Here is a 19,779-nt window from a genome sequence, read left to right on the forward strand (position 1 = left end):
CATGGCCACTGAGCCTGTGCGTTCGGAGCCTGTGCTCCGCAATGGGAGAGGCCACAACAGTGAGAGGCCCAAGTACCGCAAAAAAAAAAAAAAAAAAAAAAAAAAGATTCACAAGTCACAAGGAAATTGTCCCTGCAAATTCCCAGTGAATGAATATGGCGGTGTCTACAGAAGTGCCTGGCTTTCTCCCAAATAACTTTCCATTTCCATTTCAAGATTCTTGTCTTGTGCCAGTCTAAATACCATAATGACTTTTAATTTTTAATTGAATCTTCCCCTTCCACTTGGGCAGTTTTTGCACTCAAACTGGAATGCCCATAGCAATCCTTTCACAATGATAAAGTTAGTTTATCTGAACCGCTGCCAAATATGACATTCTACTCTTTATCCAAATGATTTTCTTAGACTATTTTCTTTTTCTTCACCTCTATCTACTCATTAGCAATAACTCATTAGCAATAACTAGTAAGTATAAAGTTCTCACAGAATCATATTTCATAAAAAATAAAGTTTTGTTTTTGTTACTGCATCTGCTAGGACAAATAAGAAATCACAAAGCTGAGGATGAAAGCAGAATGGGTTTGGGGATAGGAGCAGTGACTCACATCTACATATTAGGTTCACAGCACCTTACATTAAATTTTGCCCCAGGATGTAATGAAATAATGCTTGTAAAGCAGTTGGTACAGTATCTGGGACAGAGGAAGCATTCGGAAAGTGTTTAGCAAAACAATTTAGTCTAAAGTCATGCAACTAATTAATTTTTTTCAGTTAATGGGTATGAACCTCTACCTCAGGCCCGACAGATTTTAAATTCAATTTCAGAATACATACAAATGCACATAAATAAGGGTTTTGATACACTGGCATCAAAAAGCATATGTTAAAAATAATATAGTGTACCAGTAAATAAGGATGCCCAAGATCATTGTTCAGTGGAGAAAGTGAATTGAATATATAGCCTGATCTTATTTGTGTAAAAAAATATAAAAATTTTGTCTCCAGAAAACATCAAATTTTGCAACTCCTAAAATACCTCCTTACATTTTCAGAATAAAGTGATGAAAAAATTCAAAATTGTTTTAGGGAAAATACTCACGTGTTATTTTCAAGATAACATGGTTTATATTGCCCTACAACATTTTTGGAGACTTTTGCTGGCAATACAAGTTCTCATGCTGACAGTGGCTAAGGATGATGTGAAGTGATTTCTCAGTTGCTATTGAAGTGTTTTTACGTCCATGCTCTACAAACACATGTATTTATCTAATGCTGGTCTTGTTTCTTATTTGTTAATCTTTTAAGAGTTTATGTGTCTGTCAAATGACATTTAATGTCACTGGGATTCATGCACATTGAAGCCTTTACACCTGGTATAAAAATAGAAGTTATCACATACAATGAAAATCTGTGAATGGGTCATCTCTCTGAGGAGCTGCTTCACCAGAGGAAAAGCATCAGAACAATGTTGTTAATATTTAAGAGCCAAGTTTGAAACATCCCTCAGTAGGACAGAGATGATTTGGGGCAAGAATTCCTTAAGATACAAATGAACATAACTGAGAGTGGTACAGCTAAGGTCTTGCTACTGAAAATATGGGCTTCTGAACAGCAGCATCAGCATCATTTTGGAGCTTGTAAGACACAGAATCTCAGGCCCTACCCCAGACCAACTGAATCAGAATCTGCATTTTAACAGGATCACCAGGTGATTTGTAAGCACATTAGCCTTTGAGGAGGACTGAGCTTAAATCAGTTAATTTTGTTTGGTCATTGTCATTAACGTTCTTTTTCATGAAAAAACACTTTATATATTCATTTTTCTATAAACTGTTTTTATTATTCATATTACTCCAGCATAACTATTCTACCTTAATGACTTGAATATATAATTCTGATGCTGTTGTTTCTCTTACAAAAAATTCATTTGTATTTTTTTTTAATGGCCCACTTTTAGGAAAGTAATCATCACTTCAATCGAGAGAAGAAAATACTGTAATTGATGGACTTTAAAAGGAACCCAAGAGTAGTACAAACCACAAAGTCAAAGATTTACTGGGAGGCAGAGGTGACATGACTGAGTGAAACTGGATATGGAGGTGAGTGGAGAGGAATTTCAAAGAGTAGCCCCTGGATTTCTAGCTTGGACAAGTGGATGGGGGCTGGAACCTGTTCACCAATGGAAGATGTATGGTTTTGGAAGAAAAAAACCATGTGTTCAATTTCTGGACATGCTGGGCTTTGTGCTTTTTCCCGTTGGAGATGTCTAAGAGGCAGCTGGATACACAAGTCAGGCTCAGGAAAAATGTTTGAGTTGATAAGGTAGTGGGCCACTTAGGCAAGGCCCAGGGCAGTGTCCTCCAGCATCAGGATTAAGGTCTGGTACCTTCACTCTATCTCTATCCAATGCTATCCATTTAATAACCAGGGTGACCTCTGATATCCTACACAATGTTTGTATAATCCTGAACAGGTCAGTGAGATGTGATGTATCCACCATGAAACCATATTATCTTTACTCCCCAGCAGTGGGGGGACCTCTCAGTCCATCTTCTGAAGGTTATCTGGGGCAATTTTAGGAAGTCTGCACCAGAGTGTACTGGATCCAGGCAGGACAAATACAGGTTCCTGATGTGATCCTAAAACAGGCTGAAGACTGGACTTCTCCCCGTCGGATCCTTCAGCCTAAAACCAGAGGTGGCCACAGCCACTTCACTGACATGTGCGAGATGTACATTTCTCATAACTTGTGCATCATGGTTTTCTTTGAGACATTTCCTGACAACTGCACTGGTACCCTTGTTTCTGAAATAAATACTGACCTTAGACTAAAGTAGAATTTAGCCCTGAAAGGTAAAGTATGAAAGCTGCAAGTGAGAAAAGGAGGACATGTATTAAGTAATGCCTTCCACGAGTATGAAATCATTAAAATATCTTTCAGAGAGAAGTTAACTTTTTTCTGCATTTAATGATATTTTTTGGTGTCTAAAACCTGCAAGGAAAGGCATTGCTTTAATTTGGTACAATAATAAATTCAAATCATCTCAAAGAGAAACTATTCAGTGTGTTTGGGTTTTTGAATTTTTCAAAAAGTTCCCTTATATACAATATCAAGTACAGAACTCAAGTTTATTGGGATAATTTTTCTTTTATAAATAGCACCACCTCCGGACAAAACAACTGCTGCAGGTGCAGAAGAAAAAGTGCATTCATACCCATTTCATAATGTTTCTTTAATTGAAGGGGATATTTAAATTCTAAAAATAGGCAACCTGATTTAAGCAGGAATGAAATAGCGCATCTCAGGTAGGAGCTTGTGTTTCAGCTGAGCTTGGCTATTTGGGAGACTGAATGCTTCTTTCTGCATGGGGGATACTTTTCTCAGAGTCAGAGAAGAGGTGCTTGTGAAAGGTAAATACCAGTTCAGTGTTAAAGCAAGGAGCTTTCATTTGGGCCCAATGTCTTGCCTCAGATGCTCTATAATTTCATCAAAATCAATGCAGGAGGAGAAAACAATTTAACAAAAAATTTAGTCAGTGGCGACATGTCTTTTACATAAACTCAAGGAAAGTATCCAAATAATTTAGTCATTCTGCCAGGTAGCTTTTAAGTAGCCATATACTTATAGTAAACATATATGAGAAACTCAAACGCAACCACAGAGATGGGAGGTTAACATTCACCAGGCTGGAAGAACTTGATCACAATAACACCAGCTGCTCGGGCAGCTCTTTCTCACAGTGGCCACTTTGGTCAAGAAAGAAACTTTTCATAGATCTCACATAATTAATGATTCTGTGAGCTTCCTTCTCTGATGACAGGTGCAGCAAAATATGATTTCAAAGATTAAGTGGAGGAGATTTTACGGCCCTTGCCTATCAGCTGTGTTTATTTCACAGACTCCATTTATTGAGCTACTTGTCAGGTACTGTTCTATATCCTTCACATACATGATCACATTTGATCCTCAAGTTTCATTTCTAGAGATGTCTATCATTTTCTCTTTACTCCTACACACTTATCATCACATTTCAGGAAGGGGTTGGTTTTCATATGACAAGATCCTGATCCACTAGGTCACACTGGACTAGACCAGAGCCAAACACCTGACAGTAGGTAGACTGTGCCAATCTAATTCATACTGTTAGAAATTTGCAGTTGGATATAGATAAACCAGCTTGGTCTCTGTTGAACATTGGAACAGATAAATGTCTGATGGAGAGGCCATGTTGGATCCATGGTTGCAAGTCTTTGGGGAGAATGAAGAATGATGCAGATGAAGACTGTTGGGTCTTTAAGAGAGACTGACTGACTCAGAACTCCTGCTGGTGCCTGGCTATGTTTCAGTTCCTGGATTCACTTGCTTATGAGGTCCGCCACACTTCCTGTCCTGTCCTTGGTTCATGAGACAGCCTGGATCCTTACAATTATTTCTCCTTTCTTAAATTACCTTGAGTAGATTTCATTCCATGCAACACAGTGGTCTCTAAGAGAGTATTCTTATCCCCATTTTGTTGAGACTCGGAGAGTTTAAGCAAGATGTTGCCCAGGATGATGCAGATAGTAAAAAGTGGAATTCAAGCCTAAGTCCATGTGACTCCAAAGTTTGTGCTTTTCACCACTAGATTAATTTAGATCTAACCATTTCAGCATACATTGTGGACTGTTAAAGCCATCTGAATCTACTAAGCTAGAATCTTTGGGATTTCAGGAGTTACTGCTGTGTCTTCTTAAAGTTTAATATGCAAAAACAAATGCTCATTGGAGACAGACAGGCATAGAGGGCCCATATTTTCATCTACATCATTAAGTCAAAGGAAGTGAAACTTCCTGCTTTCTAGCTGAATTGGCCATCTCTCAAGGACTCTAATTCTAATTGCTTTTGCAGAACACATATCTCTCCAGTAAGTTAGACCCACCTCTTCTCAAGAAAAGGTTTCGTTTTCCTCTGGTCAATTTTCTATGCACAATTTATCACCACTAGACATCCTTATTGTTTAGCTTCCTGGACTATTTCGCAGAAGAAACTGACATATATTTTTTCTCTTAACTAGCCATGAACCCAGAGTTACTTGTGTAACTTCTGCACAGCCCAGCTTCAGAGTTTAGCTATTAGCCCTCCTTTATGGAGAAAGAAATCTCACTTAAGTGATCCTATTACCCTTTCTGGGCTCCCTCGGCTCCCTTCCTGGGATGAGGGACCTCCCCACTCTATCACCCCATATAACTGCTTGGCTCGCAAGAATCTGCATTTCTGCCACTCTTTGATTCAGTGATTACGTGCATGGTTTAGGTTAAGACGTTTTTATAGTTGTTCAAGCAGAAAACCATCACTTGCTACAAATCCATCAAATTTGGTTACTCTAAATTTGTTACACTCATAATATTATAACATCAACAAGAATTTTAAAAAATCATTCAGATGCCCACCACTCTAATAAATCACCCTCCTCAGTTTGTCTACGTAAAAAAAAAAAAAGTACAAAAAAATGTGTTGTTTGTACACATGTATACTTTTTACCTAGTTTTAGTCATAACAGATGCTACTTTATATTTAGTTTCCCTTCACCTAACTTGTCAGGAAGCACTTTTCTGTACTGCTTTTTTTTTTTTTTTTTTTTTTTTTTTTTTTTTTTTTTTTTTTTTTTTTTGGTACGCGGGCCTCTCACTGTTGTGGCCTCTCCCGTTGCGGAGCACAGGCTCTGGACGCGCAGGCTCAGCGGCCATGGCACACGGGCACAGCCGCTCCGCGGCATGTGGGATCATCCTGGACCGGGGCACGAACCCGTGTCCCCTGCATCGGCAGGCGGGCTCCCAACCACTGCGCCACCAGGGAAGCCCTGTACTGCTAATTTTTTCAACTATCATTTGAAAGGCCACATCACCTATGTTAGATGGTAAAAACTTAGTTTTTTCAGTTACTTCTTTAAACAATTCTCAATCTGGTAACTACTTAGCTTTTAGGTGACAAGCTCATGGGCATCCCCCTTAACATGAGCGCTGACAAGCACTGGCCATATGCAAGCAAAACCCCAACTGAAAGCAGGAGAGCCGATTCCAGGATATTATCAGCTTTTCATTTGCCTGGTAGGGGGTTAATATGCACCCATCACTTCCTTGGCAAAAGATTTTGGGAGTTTTTTTTTTTTTTTTTGCGGTACGCGGGGCTCTACACTGTTGTGGCCTCTCCCGTTGCGGAGCACAGGCTCCGGACGCGCAGGCTCAGCGGCCATGGCTCACGGGCCCAGCCGCTCCGCGGCTGTGGGATTCTCCCGGACCGGAGCGCGAACCCGGTTCCCCTGCATCGGCAGGCGTACGCGCAACCACTGCGCCATCAGGGAAGCCCTGGGAGTTTTCTTCATACTTAATTTAGGATCCCAAAGCAACAGATAAAGGAGCTGGGGATGAAGGCAATGAGGCCTTTTGTCCTGAGGGCAATGCAGGTCAGTAGGAGACATGCAGTTCCAATGGTAACTCATAATTTCCATGAGCACTTAAAGTTGTGTGCCCCTATCTTCTGTCCAGATAGGTTCCAGATGTGTTACAGAGAAATCTAAGATGGAGTTTTCTCCCTTCTGACCACAGCTAAGACTCAGAGAGATTTGAGGTACCTCTGGAACTATTAGTGGACACCCTTGAATTTTTCTCATCTAGACCATCACTCAGTGTTGCTAGAAGGCTTGTGTGCCTCTTTTGGCTAGTGGAAAAAACACAGTGATTTAGGCCTGTAGAAATGTAAATATGGGCAAGCAAAGCCCTACTAATTATCCTAACACACACACACACACACACACACACACACACCCCACACACACCACACACACACACCCCACACACCACACACACACACACACCACACACACATACACACTCACACACACACACACCACACACACACTCACACACACTCACACACACACCACACACATACACACACACCACACACCACACACACACACACACATTTTCAAAACAAATCAGTTAACTTTCTTGTCAAACAGACATGGAACCACATAACAGCACGAAAAACAAAAGGAGGAAAAAAAGAGGTATCCTATGTTTCTCAATGTGCTTATGCTGATCATCCCTTGGCCTTACGTTTACAAGGGGATTCACTCTTATTTTAAGTCAAGTCTCAGTGTTTAAAAAGGTAGAAAATTTGGGGCTTCCCTGGTGGCGCGGTGGTTGCGCGTCCGGCTGCCGATGCGGGGGAACCGGGTTCGCGCCCCGGTCTGGGAGGATCCCACATGCCGCGGAGCGGAAGGGCCCGTGGGCCATGGCCGCTGGGCCTGCGCGTCCGGAGAGGCCACGGCAGTGAGAGGCCCGCGTACCGCAAAAAAAAAAAAAAAAAAAAAAGGTAGAAAATTTGCTACTCGGTTACCCAGTTGCCAAAAGATCCAGTGTACTCAATGCACCTGTGCTGAGTCTTTCTTGATTCTCAGAGAAGCCTGTCTCTGATCAGCTCCATTCTTCTGGGTCATAATTTCTTCCACCTGGGGACTGCTTCCTTCTGTGAAGCTCTCCATCCTGAAGCAGGCTGAAATACCCCTCTTCTCCTGCCTTTTATAGTGGCCACAGTGATGTCACTGTCAGCTGTTTCTGAGCTGATTCCTAAGCTCAAGACTAAGTAACTCAGCCCTAATCAGTAACCTTGCCATTAAAGATCAGATCATTTTGAACCATAACCAACGTAGATTTAATTCAGTCAATCCATTTACCCAACAATTCTAAATTAAATACGGACATACTCAACATGTGTGCTATGAAGATTTATAAAGGAGAAAACACTATTTGCCGAGCTTCAAAAAGGTTTGAACTTAGAGATTTCATTATAGATAATCTGTTGAGAATGGTAGACATCTTTTTAAAGTTACCAGTGGTAACTCAAAAAAATTAAATTTTAATTAAAAACTTTAATTAAAACTAAAAATTAAGGTCAGTGACCATTCCTCCAATCTCATTCTCCTTGACCACTCTGTAGCATTTGATGAGGCTGTCCATCTACCCCTCCCCATCCCTGCCCTGGTTCCCGTGGCTACCACAATACTAGGTTAGCTTTGCACTCATTTCTTGCACTGCACCTTTACTGTTCCCTTCACAGGTTTCTTCCCATTTCCTCAGAGAGTTCATTCACTATAAATACCTGCAATTATCACCTACATGTGGCTTCTTGGGATTGGTTGGGAGTAGCAAATATTGGAAACCTAACTTGAACCAGCATAAAAATGTAAAACATATTTAACGATCCCAGGCAATAATGAAGCTGAGCCTCAGGAACACCTGGTATTAGGGACTCAAAACATGTGGCTTTTTTGTTTCTTTTGCCTATTTTGTTTTCTTTTTCTTTGTGTCTATTTCATTTTCCTTTGTGCAGGTTGAATTTACATCTCTTTCATTGCAGAGACCAGAAAGACTGGGCTGTAATGTCTTGGTCTCAGTCCCAAATCTCTAAGAAAGGATCTTGATTGGCTCAGCTTAGGCTTGGGTCTTGAATAAATCAATTTTGACTGTGGGCCCAGTCAAGGGAAAGGGTCAAGTGCTCACCTAGGGTTGATCAACTATGACTAAGTGGTCATAAGAACATGTTAGCTCTAATCGTCACCTCCAGACTTAACCTCTTACCTGAGCACATAAAGATTTGCTCAATATCGTCACATGCTGCCACCTCAAATTTAACAAGCCCAAAACTCATCATACCCCACCCAAATGATATGACACCCTCACCTCAACCTTTACTCTGGGTGAGTGCATGGTACCAGCATTCTTTTAGCATCCTTAGCCGAAACCTTGTATCACCCTTTCTCAACTCTTTCTCTCTCCTCTGTGTGCAGTCATCAATTTATATAATAGTAATAGTTAATATTTAGTGGACATTTACTGTGTGCCACTAAATGGCATCTACATTATTGCATTTAATTCTCAAACCCATGAGGTAGATGCTATTGATAAAACCATTTTATAGAAAAAGGAGACAGAGGCTCACAAAAATTAAGTAATTTGCCCAAGATCACACAGTGAACCAAGTAATGGCCCTAGGAAGCAAGTTTCTGTTTGATTTCAGAGCTTTTAACAACCAGGCCATACTATCTGATTGCTTCTGAAACATGTTTGTTACTTAACATCCCTGATATCTCATATCCTGCAAATTCCTCTCCAATCACTTTGTGCATCCACACAAACAGCCCTGGCACTTCCCTTCCCCTTCAGCTGCTCAGGGTTCTGAAACTCCCCTGGGAATCTGGAGTCACCTGTGAGAAACCCACACTATCAGCGTTTCCAGGGTTATGTTCCTTGACAGTTGTATTTTAAAATCTCTGTAGTTGTCGTTTGTTTTGTTTTGTTTTTTAGCAGTTAAATGTATTAGCTTGCTTTATTTTCCCTTTAAATCATGCATTCCTTTGTATCTTCTGTGTTTTTCATGACTCACTAGACATCTACAAAAATTCCAAAGCATAAAATGCTTTTTTTTTTTTTTGCGGTACGCGGGCCTCTCACTGCCGCGGCCTCTCCCGTTGCGGAGCACAGGCTCCGGACGCGCAGGCTCAGCGGCCATGGCTCACGGTCCCAGCGGCTCCGCGGCATGTGGGATCTTCCCGGACCGGGGCACGAACCCGTGTCCCCTGCATCGGCAGGCGGACTCTCAACCACTGCACCACCAGGGAAGCCCATAAAATGCTTTTGATGGACATAACTAACTACTGATTGTTGGCCTAAGCTATGGATGTCACCTTCTCCTTGACTGGATGTCCCTCACCTTAAGACTTCTGTTACTATTTCTAGGGGAAAGTTTTCCCTATACTGTGCCTCAATTTTCTAGAACACCACTTTTCTGGAAATCTGACTCAGGTAAACCTCACAAATCTTGTGCAAGTCCATTTCCCTTGGAACAGGCAATATTGATCTCCCTTCACACACAACCTTCTATTGTCCAATGTTGAATTTCCACTACTTATGGTAGGCAGACTTTAAAATGGTATCTAATAATCCTTGCCTCCTGGTATGCACTCTTATGTTTAGTCCCTTCCCTCACGTGTAGGCTAAACCTGGTGACTTACTTCTAACCAACAGAATACAGCATGATGATGCAATGTCACTCCCATGATTAGCTCATGGAATATTGTGACTGCCATCTTGCTGGGAGACTCTATTACCTTCTTGGCTTGGGCACTTTGATGAAGCAAGCTGCCATGTTGGAGAGGCCCCATGCCAATCGATAGCCAGCAAGAAACTGACCATATTCTCTGTGACAGTACAAAGCCAAAGGGGCACCCACCACCTGATGATAACCTTATTTCCTTGTATGTGAAGTTGTTGTACTCCTATTTTCACAAATTACAGGAAGATAATTGTTTTTGTGAACTATTTTCTTGGGAACAGAATTTTCACACTGATCTTATCATCAAAGATTTATGTCCTATGTAAAGCAATTGCCAAATTTCCGTTTGTGAAGACCATAAACAAAGACTCATTGTTTCTCCCTTTTTTCTCCAAGAGGCACTGCCTAAACCATACTCATGGATGCACACACACAGTCAAGTATAATCATGTTTGCCAGTTAGATCGTCCCTCCAAGGGGAGAAAAGAAGGTAGAAAGCCAAATGCCATCTGAGTATAAACAACAGTACCTCCTTTTTCCAAGAAATAAGTACTAATCTAACTTGAAATTACATTATAAAATGGATAATTTTTCATGTACACATAGGTATCAGCACATAATCCTTTGTCACAGTCCTCCCAAGTGTCCAACCCTGAGGCCAACTCTCAACACTCCTCACATAATATGTTCCTTGTAATCAATTGCAAAAAGCTTTCATGGGATGGACAATTGCTCAGAGAGGGTGAATCCCTGCCACAGAGGATTTGGCCAACATCAAGCCCAGCTCTCACACCACCTGTTTTCTCTGGAATTCTGTCTCTGTTTTAAATCTTGCATTCAGTGCACATTGGAAAAAAGCACTAAGGAGTGGCAAACCTAATTTGTTGCACTTTTTGTTTTCCACCACGGGAAAAACATCCACCCAAACAGATGCTAGCAAATACAAAGAGCATTTTTAATAGCATAGTTGGTTTGTGTTCTTCCCACTTGCTCAACATACTAACACGTCATGAAAAACTTAAGATTGATCCACACTTTCATTGTCTAACATAAGCATTAAGGGGAAGACAGCCACAGATTTGCATTCATCTCCTTCCTGTTCCCAGCAAGGGACGCTGAGAGCCACAGAGTGGAAACACACCAAAGATGAGCAAAAAGTATATTGTCAGACTCACACACAAAAATTAAACACAATTTTGCCCAAAAAAGTTGTTGTAAGTCAATCACAAGTAAAATGTTAAGCCATACATTGTATTCTAGGACTTACATTTGATCTTTAATTCATAGTTATATTTACAAGAAATATTACTAGGTTGGGCAGTGGTAAAAATCAAACTGTGGGTGGAGAGCCTGCCAAGAAGTTCTATTACAAAAAGGAAATCTCCATATAAAGAATACTGTTTTGTATTATAACCATAAACATTTTAAAGAGCTAAGAGTTGGGGAAAAATTTACACCAAAGAATTGCAAAATGATGCATATTGCCAACTACAAATTGGCACCTGCCATCTACCTCTACAAGGATCAAAGCATGAGCTGCTGCAGCCGCTGACCTTCAACACCCCCTGAAAGGAGTTCAGGGTGGAGATCAGGAATGAGGCCCTCTGTGCTCTGGGAAGAACTGGCAGAACAGGTCTGAGCCCAATTCTTGCATTCTTGCATTTATGAGCCCAATTCTTGCATCTCCTCGTATCTAGAAAAGCACCAAAATCATTAATGGTGACACCTGCTCCTCGTGGCTAGCAGCAAGCCTCTGCCAACATGTGTGCTTGACTGCACATACCCTCCCCTTCACTAACATCAGAGATAATGCTGACCTTCCCCCCCTGCCTCTTTGGAGCAATTTCCCAGAGCTATCTGAAATGCTGTCTCCTGGGCTATAGTCCTTATTTTGCTCCAGATAAAACTTAACTCACAACTCTCACATTGTGCTTTTTTTTTTTTTTTTCAGTTGACAGTATCTTCATTTCCACAGTGACACAATTATTTTTCAATGCATACCACAGAAAGGGGGCAAAAATTACCTTTCTACTCTAAGGACCACAAAGTACACAGGAAAGCATGACCAAGAACAAAAGCAAAAACAAAACAGGCTTGGATTCAGAAGATCTAGTTTCAGGTCAGTCTCCCTTACTCAGTAGCTGCGTGGCTTTAGCAATTAACCTCTCTGGGCCCTCCTTGCCTCAACTTACATGCAAGGTTCTTTCCAGTTCAAAACGTTCTATATTCTAAATCCCCCTTCAGATTTAGAAAAGCAACCTACAGTCTATACCTATTGTGCTTTTGGTTGATTTCTGAATTACAGAAAGTCTATTTGTAAGTGGTTAGGTATATTCTACAGATAATACGAATACTACTGTAAAATATATTTATAGGACTTGTGAGGGGGAGAAGCGTCGAGGCTGGGGTGGATACTGGTAAAAATCAAATTATGGCTTGAAAGCCTACCAAGAACTTCTAAAATCTTCAAATTGTTCTTAAAGATGAAATAAAAGGAGAAATCAGAGGAGTGACATTTGATATTGTGGGAAGAGTAGGAAAAGCTAACTTTTCTGTGAGAAAATATTCCCTGAAATACAGTAGTTTAGAGTAAGTGGAGTTTTAGGGTTTTTTGGGGTTTTTTTTAATGAGTTTATCAACTGAACTATTTATATTAGATCAACATGGATTACATTTTTCTCATTTCTCACTGCATATTAATCTTATTTGTTCTACCACTCTTGAGATTATTCAGGTTTTCCATCATGGTGCTTCTTGTGGTGTTCCTAATCTGAAAACCAAAATATGTTACTTCTACTTTCAAGTTCAGAAGATCAAGTTTCAAACATGTAAGTTATTATCAATAATTAAACCAAAAACCCATGAAGAAGCCACTCTGGGACAAGAATTTTGGCCTCTGAGCACTGAGCCTATTTTTATTTTGAAGTATTCCATGTTTATTTTTGCCTCATACTCCATAAAAGAGCAGCAGTAAACATGTGATGATCAGCCTGAGTATTTTCACAATTAAGGTATTGTTTTTTATATAAGTTGAACTTTTTTCCCCTGGGGTATTAGAGGAATCTCATGTAAGAACTCTCAAAATGCCTTAAATACAAATAATAGATAAAATCCTTCCCAGAGAATCTTACTTTCTGGATATCCTTTAGATTCACTTGGGAACATAAAAATGGGTAACACTAGTCATTTTTTCGGAAAGCACAAAGTATTCTAGGCTGCATTAAAAAGTATATGGACTTCATAACAAGTGAAGTATCAGTTTTTTGTTGTTTTCTTTTGTTTTTTTACACTAGAGAGATGTTTACTATATTCATTTGAGGGCTCCATAGCAAACAAACAAAAAACAACCCAGTAAAATAGAAGTGTTTTCAAGAAAAATATCAATGATGAGTAGAATTTTAGGAAGCAAGAATTACGCAGCTTGCAAAAAAAGAAAAAAAGAAAAAAAGACATTTAATACTTAATTTTATTCCTTAAGATTTATGAGGAGTTTTCTGAGTACAGTGATCAGGTCCATACACATTAAAAATAAAGTAAGTTAAATTAAAAGCACTGGTATGTAGGCTAGATATGTTAAATCCCCTCTTTTGGATATCCCTAAAAGGCATAGATTCTTATATTTCAAAGATCTTACATGGCTTTGGAATAGAGCAGAGATACCCTCAAAATGCTTTCCATGCAGTGATAGGACACTGTCTTCAGATGCAGAAGTCCTGGGATTTCCAGGAACCTCTAAACTTCAGTTAATGTAATAAGTAAAATAGAAAGAATATCTGCCTTCCTCACAGGATGCAGTATGAATTTAATACAACCAACATGAATTGTTAATGTGTAAAACAATAATGCTAAAATTGTCATGACACAGTCTCCACTCTCAGTGAGTTCATAATCCAGTAGTAGAGGCAATATGAACAATTCTAATATAAGCTATAGTGACCGAAATCCTGTAATGGAGGAATAAATCAATCGTGCCATACCCTCTCCCCGAGGAGAAAATGATTGATTTCAACGTGAAGAGTGGGAAAGGTTTCACAGACAAGGCAGCCTTTGAGCTGAACTTGGAGGATAAGAAAGAGTGCAAGAAGCAATGAGATACAGTGGAAAGGGCATCAGTCTTGAAGTCGTCAGCCCGAGTTCTGTTCCACATCTGCCTGCCTCACTCACTGCAAGCCTGCAGGCATCGCCGGCACAAGGAGGGCCCTGAGCGCGGGGCCCTGCCTGCCTTGCTGTTGGTTTAGACAGGAAAGAACAGCAAAGCCTACTTGCAGATTTCACTGGGGGCTGAGCTGGTTTTGTCCACCTGCGCATAGCAGTGCTCTTCTGGCCTGACTCCTAGTATTCATGTTCTACTCCCTGGATGGTGAGAACCCTTGATTTAGGATGGTAATCCCTGATCTTTCCAACTGCTAAATTCTCCTAGTCAAGGACCACAGATGCACGTCTACCATCCAGTTTTAGCTGCTTTAATTGGATAAACTCATTGTTTGGCATTCTTCCATGATTTCTTTTAAAACTGTACTGGTTGTACTATTTTATCCATTTTTCACTTAAGGTGTTAACTTAAAAGAATTTATCTTTCATTTTTTACTTTTAACAGAGAACAGGAAGCGGTAATAAGGGAGCATAACAAGGACAGTCCTATAGCTAGTCCTGCCTCAAACCAGGAAAATTAGTAGAACTACCCCATGCATCCCTAGTTAGCTCTGCATAAATATTTTTAGGGCCCAGGTTTAGATTTCTGAATGTGGGCTATCTCTTTTTTTTTTTTTGTGGTATGCGGGCCTCCCCCTGTTGTGGCCTCTCCCGTTGCAGAGCACGGGCTCCGGACGCGCAGGCTCAGCGGCCATGGCTCACGGGCCCAGCCGCTCCGCGGCATGTGGGATCCTCCCAGACCGGGGCGCGAACCCGGTTCCCCTGCATCGGCAGGCGGACGCACAACCACTGCACCACCAGGGAATCCCTGGGCTATCTCTTTAAACTTGGATCCAGCCTTCAGGATCCAAATTTTGCATCTGAAAATAAGGATATTATACAAATTGATAAAAACATCAAGATCCAGTAGATAAATAGGCAAAGAAAATAAACAGCACATTCATAAAAGATACTATAACTAGTAAAAATGTAGGGAAACAGTTAATAATACAATTAACTGTTATGTATATATATAATTAACTATTATAGTAATAACAACAAAATATCCTATCCTAGGAAGGATAGGAAAGAAGAAACTAAAAGTCTCACATATTATGGGTGGCAATATAACTGGAATAACCTTTATGAAAATTTATTTGGCCATAAAATGTTCTTAGTCTGTGATGCCCTCTTATGGAATTTATACTGAGAAAATGATCTCAAAGAAGGAAAAACTCTGACAGTTTATCTGATTACTGTAGAAACCTCATAAGGAACCTTCCTGTTTCCATCCTTGCCCTACACTGTCCCCCCGCACACTCAGCCCCAGCACAATCTATTTTCATTACCGCAGTCCTCTGCTCAGGACCCTCCCTTCTACCCTCACTTGATCAAGGTATAAGGCCAAGCCTTATGTTGGCTGACAAGGCCACCTATGCCCTCCCTTCTGCCTCTGGGACCTCATCTCTGTCACTCTTCTTTTCGCTCTTTCCCCTCCAGCCACACAGGCTCCTTGCTGTTCCTCCAAACTGGTCATACTCCTACCTTAGGGCCTTTGTTCTGAGTATTTCCTTTGCCCCAGAGACCCACGAGGTCCCACTCTGCTTCTCTCAACCTTTTGCCCAGCTGTCATCTTCCCAGGAGGCCTGTCTTGACCTACTCAGTTTAAAACTCCAATTCACATTCCTACCCCTGGGATTGCTGATTTCCCCTTTCCCTGCTCTTTCTCTCCTACATACTATAGAAATTACTTACAATGTCTATGATCTGTCTTCCCCACACAAAATACGAGGTCCACAAGGGCAGGGATTTTTGTCAGTTTTGCACCGATGTATCCTAAAAACTTGGACTAGTACCTGGCACTTACACATAGGCAGTCAGTAAATAACTGTTGAATGAATGAAGTTTAAAATAGCAAAAAGGAGGAAGCGTGTCTAAAAACAGAGGGTTGGCTGATTAAAATCATGGTAATGGAATGCATTCTAGACTGATGTAATCAAACCTCTTAATCTTTCTGCACGATTCAACCCTTTGCAACTAGGTACTTTAAAAAGGGGAAAGAGCCCTTTCTGTATTGGGGAATCTGAGCAGAGAAGATGAAGCACCAGCAGCTTCCCTCTTGGGGTACCAGGATACCTCGAGAGTCTTGGTCTTCAGGAAAGGACTGACAGCTGCATTGTTCGGCCTGACATAAGAGAGCTCAATAAATATTTTTTGACTGAAGGAAAGAAGAGCTTATGCCTCTGTCCTGGCTGCACTGGGTTCCTGGCTCCTTTTAAGGTGGGGAATGATCTGAGAAGTGGAGTCTGTTCCCAACAGGTGATTAAGTAGGGTAAATGTCAGGTCAGCCACAGAGACCCTGGCCTGTGTGTGACAAGGGCTCACACGTTCCTCAGAGCTCTTCCATCTTCTGCTGCCACTGCTGTCTTCCCCACCCCGTCGGAGTAGAGCCATCTCTTCATTGTTTCGATACGTCGAGGCAGTCGCATGAGAAGCAGCCACTTCTCTCTCAAGGTGCCTTAGGAAGACAGAAGCCAGGGGTGGGTCTGCGGGGGTGACCAATTATTATGGGCTCACTTTATCTAGTAAGTTTGATAACTTGGAAATCACAAGTGATTCTCATCAGGTGTAAATTTTTCTCTGATTTGAAATGCAGAAGAACACTTTTAATATTTAACACTAAACTTCATATAACTTTTATTGCCTTTCATTTTTTTTTTCTAACAGGAAGTAGTGATAATATTATATACGAGTCCACTACGAAGGCAGACATCTGGTTTTCTTTCTTCTCTTTTTAGGGGGAAGATACCCTCAAACAGAATATTAACATGAAGAAATTCTCAATATGATCTACCCCTCAACTATCTAAACCAATGGGTTTAAAACTTTATGGGGGTGGGAGGAAAACAAGCTTATGGCCCCAACCCTAGAAATTCTGATTTAGTAGATTTTAGGGAAAGCCAGAAATCTGTGTTTTAAGAAGCATTCTAAATGATTCTGGAGCAGGTGTTTCAGAGACCCCACCGGCAAACACTGATATCACCTTGGACAGAATATAGAAAGAAGGATGAAAAGAACATACCTGACCCAGAACTTAAAGATGTGATCCAGTGTATAATAAAGCAGTAAGTAATAACGATTAGTCAGCAGTCACAAGAAACATCTTCAGTCATGACAAGGCAGTGAACCCCCTCCTGGGAATAAACCATCAAATGTTACTGTTAGTGAGTGCACAAACTGCTAAAAATGCATGGAGTCCTTGATGAAGAACTGCATTTTATGAAGTTCAGTGTGTTCCCTCTGCAGCACCACGGAGTGACACTAAATGTATCAGGTAAGAAATGATTTGGTCTGTATGTGAAAAATAAAGAAAAGCTCACAAAAATTTCAGACAGCACGTTTGAGAAAAATACATCTTGGGACAGTCTACCCCTTTGATTTTTCATATCCGTGGGACCTAGCTGTGGGTGTTACCTAAAATCCCATCCATGGATCACTTTTGGTTTCCTAATTTGTTTTAGGCGATTTTTAACAAAGATTCATTTTTATTTCACAGGATTTTTCCTTTCTAGGTATGTGTTCAAGTTAATTGTTCCATGAGAATGAGCTAGCAAAGATCAGATTAGCTAGTCTGGAAGACATTCTAAAACAATTATGAAAGAGATGCTCACTGAAATATAATTGTCACCATAATAATACTGATGACTACGTAGCAATGTAGAAAGATGCTTATGAGTTAAAATTCAAAATGATGTATTTAAGATTATAACTATGTAAAATCATATACTATGAAGACAACTGTGATTAACTGTACTGTAGCGAGCAAGGCTCACTAACTAGGTAGCATCTAAGTATTACTGACCGCTAGGAGGAGGGGAGCCAACTACGAGGTGTGAGTTACCCCACACGAGGCCCACCAGACATGGCTTCTTCTCCAACTCACAGGAGATTAATATGCCACATGCCATAAGCCGTTAATCCATCCTTTCATAATTTGCTTATTGTTTAGTGCAGACCCTCCCCAAAGTCGAAAATTTGTGTATGACTTACAGTTCGTCCTCTGTATATGCGGTTCCTCTGTGGTTCGCATCCACGCATTAAACCAAGTAGCAGAGCAGATCGTGCAGTGCTGCGGTATTTATCATTGACAAAAGCCTGCAGATAAATGGACCCACACAGTTCAAACCCACGTTGTTCGAGGGCCAACTAAATTGAAATAATAGCTGTTCTCTGTATCTTTCTATAAGTTTTATTATTTTCACAGCTTAAGCTATCCATATATAAAATTAAAAATAGATTCTCTCCTTACATTCTTTGATGTCCCTCAAAGAGGTTCACACATTCCCAAAGACATCTCAAGTGAACATTACTATTTCACTTGGGCTAATGACAAACTCTGTGCCTGTTTCCTCATGTGTAAAATAGGCATGCTCTGAGCTTTGCCCACATCACAAGGAGGCTGTAGGAGGGAAGCAGAATGCATAGCAGGGTGAAAAAACCATAGCATTTAGAGCCATGTAGTCATGAGTCCTAATTCTGGCTCTGAAACTTACTATCTCTGTGACCTCTGGCAAGTTATTAAACTTCTCGGAGCCTCAACGTGAAGTGGGCAATTTCCACCTTACAGGGTATATGCATGCATGACGTTTAAAACACTGACCAACATGCAATAGACGCTCAAGAAATGCTATTATAGCAGTGCTTTGTAAACCACAAAACATATTATGTAAATGCAATGTGTTCATAATGATAATAGAAAGAAAAGGGGAGAAAAAAAATATGAACAGAACTGGCCACAGAAGCACAGTACTGGGAATGTGAAAAACACAAGATGTGCTTGGAGAAGGGGTAACATGACTTGGCTGAAAGATGGCATTCCTGATTTCTGTTCTCAAGAATATGAAAAGCTATTGAAGGCATTTTGAGAAAAATCTAACAAGGCACTATCCATGTTTTAGGAACATAACTATTTGGAAATGTGGAAGATTATGTGCACGAAGGAAAGCCAGAGGTAGGATAACAACTTGGTTAGGAGGCAAGAGGGCATGAAATTGGGCTGGAGCAATGGGAATGAGGCAGAGGGGGAAAACCTGCATAGTAAGGGTGCAAAGGAATGGAGGGGCAAAGAAACATTTAGATGACCTTCACGAGTAAAGAGAGGAGAAGGGAGATTCAATATGGTTTCAAGGGTCTGACAGGGGAACTAGGAGAATGTTAATTCTGCTGTTCAAGAAAAAGGGAAGATAATGAGTTCAGTTTTGGACAAGAGGGATCCAAGGCATTTAAAGAGATGTCTGCTAGAGAGACCCCAGGAGAGAGACCTGGGCTCCTTATGTAGATTTGGGAGTGATCACCATAGAGATGAGAAGTAAAACTAAGAGGACGTGATGAGAATCAAATGGAGTTTAGGACCTACAAAATAAATGGTAGGAAAGAGCATTAATAAATGTAAACACATTTACACAGGACTATTAAGAGGACAAAGCTTGGCTAAAGGAAGTCTCCACCAGCAATGGACTCAAAAAAAAATAATATGGTGCAAAAATGAGAGC

General features: G+C 40.6%; 1 protein-coding gene across 1 annotated transcript in view; it reads right to left on the minus strand.

Moving 5' to 3' along the window:
• Positions 1 to 19,779, minus strand: part of PPA2 (inorganic pyrophosphatase 2) — a 320,000-nt gene that overhangs the window by 214,841 nt on the left and 85,380 nt on the right. The gene's annotated exons all lie outside the window — the stretch shown is intronic.

The sequence above is a fragment of the Physeter macrocephalus genome, chromosome 7 (genome assembly GCF_002837175.3).
Source record: "Physeter macrocephalus isolate SW-GA chromosome 7, ASM283717v5, whole genome shotgun sequence".
Lineage (NCBI taxonomy): Eukaryota > Metazoa > Chordata > Mammalia > Artiodactyla > Physeteridae > Physeter > Physeter macrocephalus.